The sequence below is a fragment of the Tamandua tetradactyla genome, chromosome 7 (assembly GCF_023851605.1).
Source record: "Tamandua tetradactyla isolate mTamTet1 chromosome 7, mTamTet1.pri, whole genome shotgun sequence".
Classification (NCBI taxonomy): Eukaryota; Metazoa; Chordata; class Mammalia; order Pilosa; family Myrmecophagidae; genus Tamandua; species Tamandua tetradactyla.
In genome coordinates, this window is record NC_135333.1 from 78,450,840 (window position 1) to 78,464,964 (window position 14,125).

Consider the following 14,125-nt stretch of genomic DNA (forward strand, 5'->3'; position numbering starts at 1 on the left):
ATTGTGAAACATAACTTGTATACAAAAGAGCAATAAACGTCCAAGTACATTTTAACAAATAATTATAGATTGGCATGGGTTACAGTTCTACGATTTCTTTTTTTCTTCTAGCTGCTCCAAGACACTAGAGACCAACAGAAATATCAATATAGTGATTCAGCAGTCATACTCATTTGTTAAATCCTATCTTCTCTGTTATACTCCTCTTTCTCTTTAAATAACATATATACATAAAAGCATAAATTTCAAAGTACATCACAAGAATTAGTTGTAGAACAGATTTCAGAGTTTGGCATGGGTTACAATTCCACAATTTAGGTTTTTATTTCTAGCTGCTCTAAGGTACTGGAGGCTAAAAGAAATGTCAGTATAATGATTCAGCACTTGTACTCATTTGTTAAACTCTACCTTCTCTGTATAACTCCACCATCACCTTCGATCTTTCTCCCACTCTTTAGGGGTATTTGGGCTATGCCCATTCTAACTTGTTCATGTTAGAAGGGGCTGTTGATAATATGGGATAGGGGGATGGAACTAGCTGGTGTTTTGGAAAGGCCGGCCCCTCTGCATTTCAGGACTTCTCTAGTCCAGGGACCCATCTGGGGTTTGTAGGCTTTGGAAAGTTACCCTAGTGCATGGAACCTTTGTAGAATCTTATATAATGCCCTAAGTGTTCTTTAGGATTGGCAGGAATGGTTTTGGTTGGGGTTTGGCAAGCTATAATAGGTAGCAATGTCTAACCAAAGCTTACATAAGAGTTGCCTCTTAACTCTATTTGAACTCTCTCAACCACAGATACCTTATTGTTACACTTCTTTCCCCCTTTTGGTCTGGATGGCATTGTTGATCCCACGGACAGACTGCATTTTATAAAATTTTATACTGGTACTCGCTAAAAGGCAACTTCATAATTTGATAAAAGTGCTGAAATGTCCAAGCTATCTCATTCTCTTATTTGCACCTTCCTTTATTTTCTCACATCTCAGAACCCCAAACAAAATTCATCATCTTTCTTAAAGCACTGCTTTCATGGATGACACCACCCCTCAAAAATGTGAGTTATCCTAGACCATCTCTCTTTCATGGCCTGTGTGCAGTCAGTCACCAAGCCCTGCTGCTTAAGGTTTCCAGATATTTATCAAATCCCTCATCTTTCCTTTATTCCCATTACTGTGGTTTTAGGGAAACCCTAATAGCATTTTTTCCAAAACACTGCAACATCCTCCTTCTAATGTTCCCAGCTTCCAGCATCACAATGTTTATCCTGCCCTACGCTCCCAGCTATCATCTACTTTCCTGGAGTGATCTTTCTAAAATACAAGTCTTATCTTTTTATTTCCTAAAATGGTTTCCCATTGCCTATAAAATAAAGTCAAAAGTCTTAGCATGGCATATAAAGCCTTCATGATTTGGTTTTTACTAGTTCAGCTTCTTTAGTCACATTTCCTCCACGCACAGAACTTTGGTTCCTTTTCCACATGCTCTTCTCTCAGCCTACAATTCCGTCCTGTCCTTTGTCTGTTTTATAAACTTTTACTCTTGTTTCTGTTGGCCATTATCACCTATTCAGACAACTCCATTTCATTCACTCATCCATGTACAAATAACTCTAAAGAAATAAAGCTGAATCAACATAACAGCCTGTCCTCAAGAATCCTGTATTCAGTGAAAGAGATATAATAGGTTGAAATATGTACATGCAACAAAAGATGTATCAGGTGGTGGTGTGGGGATTCAGAGGAGAGGAAAAAATCAGTTTTTTCATTTATATTTTACCAATGTCTTTCTTAGCAAAAATTTAAAAAGAACATAGCTGATCCAAAGTAGTATTTCAGTTATTCCCCAAATATTTTACATTTAAATTTGTTACTAACATAAACCATAGCTAAATGTAACAAAGGCATTGCTATAACATCACATATAATATAGTTTATTTATTTACATTTTTACTGGGTTTTTTTGCTAGGCAATAATATTCAATACGCATTTGTTCCATTTATAAACATAACATTGAAATTTCTTCAAATTTGCTATTGTGCTTTATATTTTGTTCTGACTCTTTATGAAATATTTTCCCTACCTGTACTTCTGCTATCTGTACAATAATTCACATTTATTTTATATTATGGCTTACTTTTCAGTTTAAGCAATCACTGAAAGCAACAGTATTTGGTTATCTCCAATTACCATTAATTTGTTGTGCTGCTGCTTGTTATGTATCAGTATTCAGTGGTACCAAAACTTTTTTTGAAATTTATGATTTACATATTTCAGACATAATAGCTCTGCATACCGAGAATGTATGCCTTCCTGCTAGATTACTATACTCAGTATTTATATAAACTAAATAGCATATTTTTCTCCACAAAACCAATTTCAATACATGTTTGATAGCATGCATTCATCACTCCCCACCCCCACAAATTTCATTATAAAATGGAGATATATTTTATATATCAGCAAATGTCAGCAAATAAGAGTACTTCCAGTTAAGGGATTTGGGGAATGATCCATGAAGGAAGAAACCTTCATAGCTGGGTCCTGATGAGTGGTTTGGAATCAACAGATAGGCCTGAGAAAAATAAAAACAAATCTATAAGGCAATTTCAGGAAGGTTGGAAAATTCAGGGCATACCTGTGATCCTGCTGTAGCTGAGGGAGACCACAATCAATGTGTTAAAAGGATTTTAGAAAGTAACGAAAAGCTAGATTAGAGCCAGGTCACGGAGGCCTTTGAATGACAAGCTGTGGATATTAATATTCGTTTTTGTAAGAAATTAGGAGTTATTAAAAGTTTTTTTATGAACATAAATAACACAATCAGGGCTGCCCTTCAGAGAAGATTAATGTGGCAGCAGTACTCTAAGTGGATTAGAGAAGGAAGAGCTGGAAGGCCAGGGGCACCTGTAGAAAGGCTAGCAGTGCAGATAATCCACCAAGGGATGAGAGACTGGTGCAGTGACACTGGAAGCCCAAGGTGGAGTGGAACAACAAAATGGGGGAGAGGCTGAACCAAGAGAATTAATCAGTTATTTGGATCTGGAGGGAAATGGAAAGTTAAACAGGCAAGGATTTTATGTCTTGCATGGAATGGCTGTGTGAAAGGTAATAGTGAAGGAGTGGAGAACGTAGGGAGAGGGGTCAGACATTTTACCCTGATTCCTGGGAAAATGGCAATAGGAGAAAGGACACAATGCCAATTCATTCATTCCAGAATGGACTGAAGCAGTGAATTTGAAGTATCAAAAGATCATTCAGACAGAGCTTTCAGTAAGCAGTTCACAATTTAGGAAGGAGACAGGTTTGGAGATGCTGATTGGTAGTTGCACCTGACAAACTTCTTACTACGGAAAGTAATTAACTAAGGGCCCCAGGTACTAAACTTCGAAACCCACCTTAGGATTTGAGCTAAGGATATGCATCCCCTGAGCTGCTCCCTGCTGATGACTAGATGCAATGAAAATACTAAGTCTGATCAGTTCCTGGAAGAAAGTAGTTTTGCTGAACCTTCCTTTGACTGTACTGAAATCTAGGAGGTAACCACCCAATCTTCCCTTCTACACAATCTTTACTCCCTCCCTCCTTTACTTAGAATCACACATGCATCACAGTCTGATCATGGATCTCTCTCTGCCTTCTCCGCTCCCTCCCCATTACCTTTCACATTGCCATTTCATACAAGATAAAAAATCCTTACCTGTTTAATGCTCTCTTGGCATCTGCTTCCCAGAGCACCTAGACTAACACAATTGCTATGTGAAAAGCAGTGATAAATATTCCACATCATTTGGTACCATTAGAATTATGTTTACAGTAATGATCTTAATACTTTTAAATCTTGAGTTGTTAAAACAATATTAACTTATTAAATTTAACTCATAAAATATAATATTGTGGTTAGTATGTTGTATCTTTCAGGGAGATGTTCTGCCTTTATAATAGAAAAGATCATTCTAAACGGAAAAGGTAGAATAATTATAAGAAATCCTAATGGCGAATATTTTAACTTCCAATAAATAGCCTCAATTTATGAAACACTGAGTAGGACTCAAAATTAAGCGTGACTTTTGAGGCAGTGGAAAACCCTAGATCACTAAAATATCTCTCATTTTCCAGCCACTCAGAAAGATGTGAACCTATTTCTGTTGTTCTTCACTATCCTTGTGCTAGTTCTTAAAATTTTGAGCAAAATTGCTGGTCTTTTAATAGTAAAAAAAAATTCTGGCAGTATGTATTTCATAAATAAGATGGGTAAATATGTAAAAGACACTTTCTGGCTTAATACCCACTATAGCAATTTACAGTAAGTTTAGGAAACACCAAAGGTCCTTTAGACTGTTGACAGCAAATAATCTAAAGTGTCTCGTTTTGAAATTCTTTTGAATTTTCTGTTCAAAAGAAAATTCATGCTCTCCAAAACATCATGGCTTAGAATCAATAGAAACAAAATGGCTTAATCAATATGATAATTTGGCTGTCATACAAATCATTCAAACAATTATGAATTTCGGCTTTACTGACATGATTATCCTAAAAGGCATAGTAAATGGGAATTGTCACTTTGGTTCCTAGAGATATGGTAGGGTATCTTTGGAAGTTGGAATTGAAAGAAAATTTTATATGCATAGCCTTTACTCAAAGGATCTGTGTTTCTTCACATTCTTAGAAATTGTTTACTCTCTCCTTTGCGTTAGACTTAGAATATAGTGTGTTGTTCATTCTGCCTCTATCGGATACTGTTTGACTCAGGAGACTGCCAAAAAACGTTAGTGGGAACAGCTATTGATCTTTTGAAAAGTAGCCAATGAATCTGCAGTTTCCTTGGCCAGACAAGTCATGGGATCAGAGCCCAGGCCTGAGCTAAGTTTCAGGACAATAAGATTAGTTTTGACATCTAGAAAAAAAAGAATTGAACACATGGGAAAATGTCAGGCATAGAAAAATTAATATCTTATTTTTTTCACGAAGTGAATGGAAAGATAGGATTAATGCTAGCTAGAAAGGTTGCAAAAACACATATTCACAATTACTATAAAGGGTTGAATGATTACATGGAATATTTGCCTCACATAAAAGTGTTTTGAAAATAAGGCCAAATATTTAAAAAATACACCAAACTAAGTTCGCCAGCTGCAGAATTAGTAATAAAATACACTGATACTGAAATGCTTAAAAGAATCGTTTCTAGAAATAATGCATCTGTCCATAATGCAGACTAGCTTGGGATATTGTGGATCAGCTCTTTATATCCCTTCATCCAGGATTTCCAGGTTCCCATCCTCTCCTGGTTTTTCTTACTCCTCTAACTCAACCAGAAGTCTACCATGTCTTTAAAGAGCTTCTATTAGGTGATCTCCCACAGGCTCTTTATTCCTTGTTTAATTCTTTTATTGACTCCTTGCAGATCTTTATTCCTTGTTTAATTCCTTTATTGACTCTTGTTGATGATAATAATTCCCATGGCCTCAATTGCTATCTGTCTATAAGCCTTTAATGCACACATCCATTCTTTGCCCCTATGCTGCTGTCTGCCATTCTGACTCCCACATTTTGGACCCCATCTCCAACTATCTTGCTTTGATAATTCTTAATTGTCTTTGAATTATCATATATTCCCAAGCTTAATTATATTCTCCTCCATATTACTGCTATGCCATAATGTATATAATTTATATTTCAAATACTTTTGTAAATGTTCAAAAGGCAGGAGTATTTTACTTCTTTGTACCCTGCATATGTAAAATCAACTTGATTTTATCTTTAACCTAATTATATTTAACATTTTATATATATATATATATGCCATCTTTATTTTTTAAATTCTCACTTCTACCAAAAATAAAACAGGATCAACTCATACTGATGTCATTCTTAAAACACTCTCTTCCCTTGTATACTAGGTACCACTAACTTTGCTCATCCTGCTTCCAAGAGAGCTTCCTTTCTGTCAACTTTGTTGACTCCTTCTCCTTATGCAGCCTTCAAATATCAGGGTCGCTTGGGGATTTTTCTAGGTTCTCTTATTTTCTCATGTCATTCTCATTTTAGGTGATTTCTCTTCTCCATAGCTTCCATTGCCTTCTACATGAATGTGGGTTTTTTCCACTCCTCCTTTCAACCTATAGCATATGGAAGAAATGATGGTATGTGACTTTCAAGACTATGCTATATTAGAGGATTGACTACCCTGACACCACTAGGCTGGAAAAGCTGTATATAGTCTTTCCAACTGAGAGTCCCAGCTGAGCCTGTCCTTCCATCATCTAAGCTCAGGTGCCAGACCTGTGAGTGAAGAAACTTCAGCTTCAGCTGTTCCAACCTCCAGTCATTTGGTTACCCCAAGCCATTCAAACCATCCAGATGAAGCACAGAAATCCTGAAGTAGAGAGGAACAATTTTTAATATGCCCCTTCCAAATTCCTACCTACAGAATTTGTGAGCAAAATAAAAGGATTATTGTTTTATGTCAGATTTTTGAGGTGATTTTTTTGCATACCTTGAACGATGACTTAAAAAGCTACATCTTCAGAGTATATCTCTCTTCTAAACTCAGGATCTATGTTTTTCACTGTCTGCTGAACAACTTCACTTGGATATAATATCTCACAATCACCTCAAACATGTCTAGTCAGCATTCATTTGAATTTGATAATGCTTCTGTTTCCCTGTACATTTTTCTTCTCCATCTCATGGTGTCAGAGGTTCTGTCTCCACAATTCATTATTATTACTTATGGCAAAATTCACATTTATATATCAGGTGACTTCTGCATTCTGGCATTTTTAGGAATTGAACTACCCATTAAAGACAGACTTTTACATAGTAATAGAACATACACCTAAAATTAGTTTTGCATATTTTTAGATTATTTTTAGTAAATTTTAGGAAAAATATGACTTTTTTCTCTACGAACACTGAAGATTTGTAGAACAGAATTTGGAAAATGAAGCATTTCATCAAAACAAAAGTTTCAAATGTGTTGCTTGACTTGGTTGAACAAGGAATAGAAGATAAAATTATCAAACATATATGTCATTCTGGTACATACTGGATCTTCAATAATAGCTGCCATAGCCCTAGATTTTTTTTCTTAGAATTTTGAGGTAGAAATGAAAGAATCTTTCAAATTTCAAAAATCTATAGTCTGGGTCAAAACATGATTCTTCATGCTCACACAACCGAGATTACCAAATGTCTTGCAATGCTTGAAACTTGGACTGACAGATTAGGAATCTGATCAACTAGACAGGATATATTTAAATGTCCCAATTTATTAAGTTTTTAATGCATTTAATGAATACCCTATAAATGTCAAACACTGAGCTACGTCTTCTAGGTAAAGGGAGAGAAAGACAAATTGGTCTCTCCCTTCACTTCCCCTCTTTGCCCCAGCAGTTCCAAAAACTGGCCTAAGTTACATGGGTCAGTGTCTGAATGATTTTCATTTTAGACTTTTTCATTCACCAAAGTATTGTAGTGGCCCAGAAAACATCAAAATATTAGGATTCCAATAGTATCTCTGCCTAGGAAACACTTAATTCCTTGAAATTTACTTGTTATCACTGTCAGAGACAAAAAGGAGATCTCTTTTCCCAAGACGTACTCTGACTTAACTTGCAGGTAACTATATCAGCTAACCATTGCCACGTAAAAGCCATGCCAAAACATAGTGGCTTCAAACAACCACCATCATTTATTTTTATCACAAATCTACAATTGGTGTAGGGCTCAGTTGGCTGGCTCCTCTGTACTCTAGGTGATGTCAGCTGGGGTGGTTAGCCAGGGGTCTGGAGTATCCATTTTCAAGATGGCACACTCATGCGTCAGGCAGGTTGTTGCTGGCCATCAGAGGGGAGCTCAGTCTTTACTGTGGCTGAGGACCTCAGTTTCTTTACACATGGGTCCCACCACGGGTTGCCTGGTTGATGTTCCAATAGTGAATATCCCACAAAAACAAGCAGATAAGCATGGCATTCTTATTAGCTTAATATTTGCTTGAGACAGTCACAAAGGCCTGTCCATATTCAAGGAGAGGGGACAAAGACTCCACCTTTTGGGTAGTGGTAAGTTTCTAGAAGAGCATGTGGACAGCAGTTATCATTGCAGTTATCTTTAAAAATTTACAATCTGCTGTAGTAATTAAAGCACCAAGTCATTGTCTGTAGGTTAATTCTGAATCATCCATATAATTCAAATGACAAACCCTAGGCCTCTCCAGTTCTAATCAGTGCAACTTTTTGTCCATCTCTCCCCATACATTTAAGGATAGTAGTAAAATATTTTCATATATTATAATATCAAATCTAATGCAAAAATGTATGTATTTTTAAATCCCAAAGTAATATGTAGGTTAAATGCTGATTGATAGCTAAGTCTGTACAACTGTCAGTATCATCTTTTCCTCTTCAGCTTTTGAAAAAGGAAGAAAACAAAACAAGCAAATAAACAAAACCTCACCAACATGGCTTGAAAGAATAAAATTTACATAAGTGAGATAGTCAAATAGACTATTTTATTTTGTTTATGCCCTTTCTGTTGAGAGGGTCATTTTATAGAAGTGGCCACGAATTTCCCAAAATCAGAGCTGTGATTTTCAATTTATTTCTATTAGTACATAAATTTTAACACATTGGCAAGAATTATGGTTAGCTCCCAAGAAAGCTTAAACCAATGATCCTGAAGTGTAATACTCAACGTCTTATTTTCAAAATTTGATTTAGTCTTATCTTTAACTCAGCATCACTACCTAAAATACAGCAGAAAATGACTTTTGAGATAATCTATTATAGGCAGAAAATAACAAATAAATCCACATGTGACATTCCTGTATTTCCAGGGTCACCCAAAATATTATTGGGTCACAAAAGAAAAAAACAAAAGAAAACAGATAAAAATATGTACCAGGGTTATTTTGTTATTTCTTTCTAAATAGAAGTTATACAAACTATCATTTTATTTTCCAAAGAAAGCATTTGCCTAAGTCTAAAGCTCACTCATTCTAGTAAGTCACAATTCTATCCACAAGCATCATACCAAAGTCACAGATTCTCAGTTAATTCAACAAGGTTACAGATTTTCTCTTCTTAGCTTTATGGTCTGGGAAATGAATAATAATAATAAAAAAGATTGACATTCCCTCTTTTTTACATATATGCATCTTTCTTTATGCTATCAACTTCAGATGAGGTAAAGGAATAAAATTCTCAAAATAGCAAATCATGATACATGTGATACATTTTATTCTGAAAACTTATATTCATTCTTAAGTTTGGGGAGCTATAACATTTCCCTCAGAGATTTAAACTTTTCTGTTGTGTGCATATTGCTTTGGGACTGATAGTATGAATTGGGAATTACGCATTGAGAGTTGTTTAGGTGATATACAAAACCAAAAGATCAAGTTGTAAAGAGAAAAGCATTGCTAATCAACTGATGATCCTAATTAGGTGCAATAATAGTGGTGTGGTATCTATATAAGAATGAATTCTATACTTAAATGAACTGGGTTCAAATCTCAGCTCTACCATTTAGTATGAAATGGGGTCAATTAATGGGGTTGGTAAAATTATGAGAGAGAGTTCCCGTAAATCCCATTAGCAAATAGGCTGACACATAGAAAGGGCTTGTACTATGAGCCTTTATTATTTTTGCTAACCTCAAATGTCACCTCTCTGAAGCCCATTTCCCAAATCTGCCCAAATCTTTTTAATGAGAACTAATTCCTGCCCTTTCTGTACTATAGTAATACCTGGTTTATACCTGTTTTGTAACACTTCTACGTGATCAGCATTATATTTGTTCTGTGTTCCTCAATGGATATTCAGTTCCAGAGGGCAGGAACCATTTCTTCTTCCTTTTTTTGTAATTTTCTCTTATTACAGCCTTCCCAATACCTAGCATCGTGGTTTATAACAGTGAGCTCTAAGTGAATGCTTATTAAATTAAGATGACAGTTTCCTTCTCAACTTCGGGTCGCATTTTAAATGTCACTTTCTGTTAACTCAGTCTAAAGGAGCCATCCCATTCAACCCACCCCCTGCCATAATCACTCTGCTTTATCACCTTGTTTATTTCCTTTACTGGGTCAATCACTTTAGGATATTATTTAATTAATGTGCATACTTGTTTGGTGTTTGTCTCCCTCCATTAACACAAGCTCTGTGAGAGGAGTCCCTGCCCATCGTGCTGACCACCGCATCCTGAGCCCAGGTCACATCTGGTACCGTCTTGGGAAAAGAGAATGTTGAAGCCTTATCAGGCTTCACAGAACAAGGGGTCTTTAGTTCTTTTGTTATTTTTTTTTTGTTTTTTTTTTTCTGATTGAAGATTACAGGACTTGGACAGAAAATAAATCCTTCTATTATTCAGAAATCAATGATTTCAATGTTAAAGAAATTAGATGGGCTAAGTATTAAGATGAGTGCACAGGAATTATTTTTTAAATGAATCACTATGCCTCCTAGGGTCCAGGTATGAGGGTGGCAGCAGAAGTGATGTGTCCCAAGACCCTTCTTCTATTTAATTTTCTAAATTTTTTTAGTTTAAAAATATAACACATAGAAATCAAAGAAAGAAAAAGCAACAACTTTCAAAGCACACTCCAACAAATATTTACAGAGTAGCTGCCAGAGTTTGCATTGTGCTACCATTCTACCATCTCAGATTTTTCCTTCTAACTGCTTCAAAACACCAGAGGCTAGAAGGAAGATTAATATAGTGAATCACCATTCATACTCATTTGTTAAACCCCATTTTCTCTGTTATACCTCCTCCTTCTACTCTGATCCCTCTCCCAATCTATAGGCAATGCCTGTTCTGACATTTTCATGTTGAAAAGGGTGTTAACACTAAAGGGTAGGGAGATTTAATCCTGAAGAGGCCAGTCCCTCTGATATCAGGATTTATCTAATCTAGGAACCCTCTGGGAAATATAGGTCTAGGAAAGCAAATTTAGTGCCTAAAACCTTTATAGAGTCTTAGTTTGAGACTTGCGTGTTCTCAAGAGTCAACAGGAGTGATGTTGGTTGGAGGTTAGCAAACCATGACACTTAGCAATATCTGGCAGTAGTTTGCATAAGATTAGCCTCCAGAATAGCCTTTTGACTCTATTTGGTCTCTTTTAGCCACTGATGCCTTATTTTATTACATTTCTTTTCCCCCTGTTGGTCTGGAAGGTGCTGGTAATCCCACAGTGCCAGGACCAGACTTGTACCCAGAAGTCACACTCCATGTTCTCAGGGAGATATTCTTTCCTTAAGTCATGTCCACATTGGGGGAAGGGTAATGATTTTCCTTGCGAAGTTGTGCTTACAGAGAGAGAAGCCACATCTGAGCAACAAAAAGAGGTTCTCAGAACTCTTAGGCCTCCTTATGGGTAGTCTTACCTTCTCCCCTACAGAAATAAATTTCATAAGGGCAAGCCTCAAAATCAAGGGCTTGGCCTATTTTCTTGGAAGTCCCCAATGGCTGAGAGGGTACCTAGGTTTCCCTGGGAAAATTTAATATATATATGTAAACACATACATATAATATATATATATTTCCCATGCCCCCCCCCCCCTTTGGCTCTCAAGGGAGTAAGGAAACTAATGTATTTAAATTATCAGCCCACCACAGTCTGAGATGCATCCTGGTATAACATTAACCTATGCATAATTACAAGGCCTCATTCCCATTCTGGACTCTAGGAGTTTGGGTTGTTTAAATGAGCTATCCAGGCAGGTTGATTGAGATTATGTGTTACTGAAAAAATTTAGATTCTAGACATAATAAACCTTTCTGCCATTGGTCTCATACAGTAGGTGAAGGTCTAGAGTATATGCACTACCATCTTTTACCCTGTATTCTGATTTACCTTACACTCAGCCAGAATTGAAGTCTGATCTCTTTTACAGTTACTCTGACTATTATCGTATATAACTATAGTAATGTTCAGGGCTGCAGCCATTTCTGGGTCTTAGGTGTCACAGAGTTATTCAAAGCTCCATGAAAATACCAGCTGATACACATACAGCTCAGTGTCTCAGATTCTAGAAATACATTTACAACTTCAGACTAAGTGTGGCTCTAACGGCTTATAATCTGGCTCCAATTTTCTTATAAGTATCTTCTGAAAGAGACCTTAGCATATTTGTTCTTTTGTTTCTGGCTTATTTTGCACAACACATTGTACCCAAGGTTTATCCAGTTCACTGCCTGGCTCTCAATGTCCTTCCTTTTTGTAGCCACACCATATTCCATCATATAAATGTCATTGCAGTGTGCATTCTGTTTCTCAGTCATTGCACACTTTGGCTCCCTCAATCTATTGGGCATTATGGATAATGTCCAAAACAAACAAACCTGTCTTACAGTGTCCTCGCTTGTTGTACATTCAGCACTCTCAATTTTAGACAATTTTCATTGGTCCATAATGACAAAGAACTGACAAACACAGCGTCACCAACTATCAAATCAAAACTACCCCTAATCAAAAGAAATAAAATAAAATAAAAACAACAACAATGACAAAAAACCTACCCCAATCACTTGTCCCTCCCTACCAATTAGTTGTCCCTGGCAGTGCGATGGCATTGTTGATGTCTCCTGTTAACTACTGGCCATGGCATGCATTTTTAGTTTTCCCCCCCATACCCCTCCACAATTGACTCTTTGTCCACTATTGAACCTTTGAAATAGTTCGTGCAAGAACTTATTTATAATTGTAGATTTAGCCAAGGCCCTTCTTTTAAAAAGCTTGTAAAGTTGGTGATGATTTGTGAACATTTAGAAACCCAATATTCAGGAACAACTGTGAATGTCAGTCCCTGCCTCACTTGCTTTACCTTTGCCATCCCCAGTTACCAATGTCCTTGGGTATCAGCATTTTTGCGGTTAACTAAACATATTTTTACTTGGACCAATAGCCTTGACTTCTTCCTCTCACTCCCTACTTCTAATCCATTTCTGCTGACAAAAAAAAAAAAATGCCTTACTTTTTTGTTAGAAAGGCTGACAAAAAAAATGGTTTGTCAGCCTTTCCTTCAGGACAAAAAAAAGGCCTTTCTTTTTTGTTAGAAAGGCTGACAAAAAAAAATGATTTCTCAGTCTTTCCTTCAGAATATATGTAGAATCTGACCTCGTCATCACCTCAACTGCCACTACCCTAGCACAAGCTGCCATCATCTCTCCTGCAGATTACTGCAATATCATCCTAATTTGTATCCCTGTGTCAACCTTCAAATCCCCCCCACCCATTCTGTCTATTGTCAGCTTAGCCTCCAGAGTGAAACTTCTCAGATCATTACACTTTTTCATTCAAAACTCACCCCATCTCGTCTCACTCCAAATAACAGCCAAAGTCCTTATAATCGTCACGGAGACCTACATCTCTCAGTTCCCTCCTACCAATTTTCACCTTGAACACTGCACTCTAGCCTTGGTGGCCTCCTTGCTCTACCCTTCCCCTGAAATGTTCTTCATGCCAGCACCCCCGTGGCTTACTCCTTTAGCTTCTTTAGGAATTTGCCCAATGTTACTTAGTGACACTCCCTGTGCCCATTAGTTTTCTCCATATCACTCTTCACCATGGCCACACCATATATATTATTTAATTATTTATCTGCTGTCTGACCCCACTAATATGTGAGCTCTGCGAGGGCTGAAAGGTTTGTGTTTTGTTCACTGCTCTATCCCTGATCTCTAGAACAGTGTGTAGAACACAGGAGCCTGAACAAATGGGTTTTGAATGCGTTGTATTTATCTGAGTCCTTCACTGGACTCTGAGTAAACGCTGTGTCTTACTCATCTCTCTTAGTGCCCCACAAATGTTCTGTGAATGAATGAATATAAAATGTTTTTGAAAAAGAAATTCGTAGTTCCATTTGTTATTTTTTAAATTCATGTTATAGTCATACCAAATAGCGATTAATGGGCACAGATGGTGTTGTTTTTAGCTTGTTGGTTTGCATAGATGAGGAAAATAGAAAAGCTAACAATATTCATTTTGAATATTGACTTATAATCCTCTTATTTTTTAAATTAATTTTGCATTCTGAAATGTACTAAAAGACTGAAGCACATACTTTTTATTCTTTAGCCACTGAACCAGCATTTCCTAGGCTGATACAAAATTCAAGCTCCCTTT

At 36.6% G+C, this 14,125-nt stretch overlaps 1 protein-coding gene across 6 annotated transcripts in view; it reads right to left on the reverse strand.

The window, feature by feature from the left end:
• The window catches only part of EPS8 (EGFR pathway substrate 8, signaling adaptor), a 288,863-nt gene extending 275,407 nt beyond the window's left edge, over window positions 1-13,456 (reverse strand). For all 6 annotated transcript variants that reach the window (XM_077170203.1, XM_077170198.1, XM_077170195.1 and 3 more), the window contains exon 1: window positions 13,308-13,456. The gene's annotated coding sequence lies outside the window, so the exon portion shown is untranslated. The remainder of the gene's footprint in view (window positions 1-13,307) is intronic.
• Between the last annotated feature and the right edge of the window lie 669 nt (window positions 13,457-14,125).